Genomic DNA, 3,645 nt, shown 5'->3' with positions numbered 1-3,645 from the left:
CGGCCTGTTTCTTCAGTGTGCATGCGCCAATGATGTCGGCAGCAGCGCATATACTGAATATTTCCTAAACTGTGCAAGTTTAGGAGATATTCAAGGTACCTTGTTATAGGCTTACCTGTAGGTAAAAGTGGTGTAGCAGCGTTTACAACTACTTTAAAGGGTGCCTCGACTGAAAGAAGGTTGAGAAACACCGCTCTAAACAAGGAGTACAAAAAAGTACAATAAATGCAAATAATACCTAAATCTTTATTCAAATTGATAGTATATTTTTTGAAAACACATAAAATAGCCACTTAGCCAGATATGTTTGTAGGCCCTTTATTACTCAAGTCCATATATGCAGATCAGATAAAATCTGTTATATAGGATAACAGGGATGGGTCACAGATTGGAGATATGTGTCCCCACTTTTTGGGTTGTGGTCCCTTTAAGGGAAAAATGGGAATACAACAGGGTTAGGGGTTCCGGGTAGTCCAGTCAAAAAGGAAAGGACTGATTTACAGAGCTCTCTGGATTGGTAAGTCCTCATTTGGAACCAGTAACATTGAGTGATTTTGGTTGGGAAAGAGCCTCCAATCTTGAGTACAAGAACTTTGGTTAACCTGCCTGCAGAGGAGGTCTGAAAAGGAAACAGGATGGGGTCAGCACCTATCGATGAGGTGGAGTGAAGTAGTTCATAGCAGTGAGCAAGTGTGGACTGTCTGGCAACTGAGACATTGGTTTTCTGAGCTCCTGAAGTCTTTGTGGTGCCCGAAGCAGACGTAAGCCCTGAACCCATGTGTGGGACTGGTATACTGGCAGTGAGCCATTATGTTGTCATAACTATACCAGGTTTATGGACATTTTGCCTTTGCTTTTGCTGAAGAAAGCTGTTTTTGTTTGTTTGCTTTGAGAACCCAATAAAAACTGTTCTTTTTATAAGTGGCTGGCTGGTATTCCCATGCTCCCCATATTACACTGTATACAGATGATGCATTTGGGAAACACAGATAAATACTGTATATGAAATAATGTCCATAAACTTTCAGAAATTTTCTTATAGTAATGGCACACACATGACTGTTCCTATGTCTATATTCTGTAGAAATTAAAAAAAAAATGCCTCTCCTTTACAGTAGTGTAACTGTAGTGTAACCTTGATTGTGTCCGAACTTCAGACAAAGTCAATGTTCCAATGCTAAAAGGACAAACTATATAATCAAGTCAAATATCATTGAACATGAATACAGCCACATTCTTTCAGAATGTGATGAGCAATGTTCACAATAGTCATCCCTTAGGATAATTCCGAATATCTCCTCAAGTAGCTCCAGTATCAATGTCAGTTTGGTATCAATCAGCAGATCCAACCAGGACAACTGAAAAAGTCCTCTAAATCTGATATCCTTTCGTTCAGGGAGTAAACAAGCAAGATATTATTATTATCAGTAATAGCTAATGGCAGTTCAATAATTCTATGTTGTCTCTATGTAAATCAGAGAATTATATTCAGAGAACAAACATGGCAGTTCACATCCATGTAAAGAATTATGCTTAGAGTATGAGTACAGGCAAACACAAAATTGCCTTCTTCAGAGAATGCAGGACTCTGGCATCACTACATGTACAGTATATACCTGAGTGCAAAAAGTTTGGTCTTAAAGGAATAAAATATATTCAAATTAAATAGGGGAATTTTGTGGGTACTACGTCTTAAAAACCTAGACTTAAGTCAATCATTTTTTTTTTAATTGCTTCTCTGCCTTTTGGCTAAGAACAAGTGTAGTATCTGTTCTCATTGGTGTCCAGTAGAAGTGCTCCACTGTCATTCTGGCCTAACAGCTGGGATAGTTGGTTGAATAGTAGCCCTGCTGGTATGATGGGGGCTCTGAGGGATCTTCCCATGTTTTTTTTATAGCCTTCTTAGGTCTTTGTCTTTATAGCTATGTTGCATAATTGTTTTGCTTCCTACTCATAAATTCGATGATTAAAAGTTTCCTGACACTCTCTCATGCAGGCCAATGGGGATCCCCTGTATTAGATTATTGGTTATTAGATTAGTGGTTGTAAAGACTGAAGGTCTTTTTACCTTCATGCATTCTATGCATGCAAGGTAAAAAAACCTTCAGTGTGCAGCTTCCCCCTCAGCCCCCCAATACTTACCTAAGCCCAATCCCGATCCAGCAATGTGCATGAGACCTGAGGCTCTTGCAGGTCTCTCTCTCCTGATTGGCTGAGATGCAGGAGCCATTGGCTCCCACTGCTGTCAATCACAGCCAGTGAAGCGGGACCAGGGGCGGGGCTGAGGTGCATTGTCTGTGTCTTTTGGACACAGAGAGCCAGCTTGGGACTGAACATGCATGAGTGGCGCCCACAGCAAGTGGCTTGCTATGAGGGGCCTCAGCAAGAGGGAGGGGCCAGAGCGCTGGCGGGGGACCCGAGAAGAGGAGAATCAAGGCTGCTCTGTGCAAAACCACTGTACAGAGCAAGTATAAAATGTTTGTTATTTAAAAAAAAAACGAGTGAGTTTATTTTATAGGGAAGTGGGTCTGGCACTATGTGGTTCTTTTTCCAGTCTAACATCAAAAAAAATAAATTGGTAATATCATATGACAAGGTAAAACATAAAGTGGCTCAGATCCTGTCCAGAAAAATTAACAATATACCATCGCTAAATATATCCTGCCCCATATAGATTTGCATATGATGGGGCACAAGTTATGCTCATCACTATCCCCTGCATCTGGAGGTAGTGGAGGCCAGAAAACACAAACTTATTATGTGTATGTAGAAGTTCGTGGAGTCACAATAGGAAAATATTGTGATGTTATTGTGCAATATTACATGCTCTCAACCATGAATTCACTCATTGTAGCCTAAGTTTGTCGGGAATACTGATCTTTAATGTTAGAACATCGTAAAAAAAATGCTTTGCTATTGTTTTAGCATTTACATGAAAATCATAATAATATGATTCTACTTGTAACATTTGTAACAGAATAATACTTGTAACATTTGTAATATGTGTGACAGTTTTTATTGCCATTCAAAAGGTAAATGTAGAATTCCCTAACATTCAATCCTAAGACAAAAAAGTCTTAAGAATATTGGATCACGAGAGTGAAAGAACATTCCACCGATAGAGAAAATAGCCTAACCATGGGCGTCCACATGGGGGGGGCAAGTGCCCCCTACTGGAGCAAGGTGTCTGCACACGGACACTCGGGGCCGATCCTAGGCAGGTGTCCAGGGTACACTGCGCCCAGGCGCCACAAGCTGCAGCAATGGGGGGGGCAGTCACTTACTGTTACATTCAGCAGCAGTGGCGCTGCCCCGACTCCCTAGACCAGTGATGGCGAACCTTTGCACCCCAGATGTTTTGAAAATACATTTCCCATGATGCTCAACTACACTGCAGTGCATGAGCATCGTGGGAAATGTAGTTCCAAAACATCTGGGGTGCCAAGGTTCGCCATCACTGCCCTAGACTCTCTTATTGCACCATCCGCTGACCTCTCTGCTGCCCGCTGCACTGGTTGCTAGACTCGCCTGCCGCCTGGTGTCTAGCAACCAGTGACATCACGTCATGAGGGCGAGGCCCCAGCATTCAGAGCAGAGGAGGAACTGGTCAATTTTGGCTCCACCCACCTCCTCCATCTTCTCCAG

The 3,645-nt window shown here is 42.1% G+C and overlaps 1 pseudogene; it reads left to right on the top strand.

The window, feature by feature from the left end:
• Window positions 1-1,729: 1,729 nt before the first annotated feature.
• Window positions 1,730-1,823, top strand: LOC141111501 (U2 spliceosomal RNA; annotated as a pseudogene).
• The last annotated feature ends 1,822 nt before the right edge of the window (window positions 1,824-3,645 follow it).

This window comes from Aquarana catesbeiana, linkage group LG10 (genome assembly GCF_042186555.1).
Source record: "Aquarana catesbeiana isolate 2022-GZ linkage group LG10, ASM4218655v1, whole genome shotgun sequence".
NCBI classification, from domain to species: Eukaryota; Metazoa; Chordata; class Amphibia; order Anura; family Ranidae; genus Aquarana; species Aquarana catesbeiana.
This window is presented reverse-complemented; position numbering and strand designations above follow the sequence as displayed.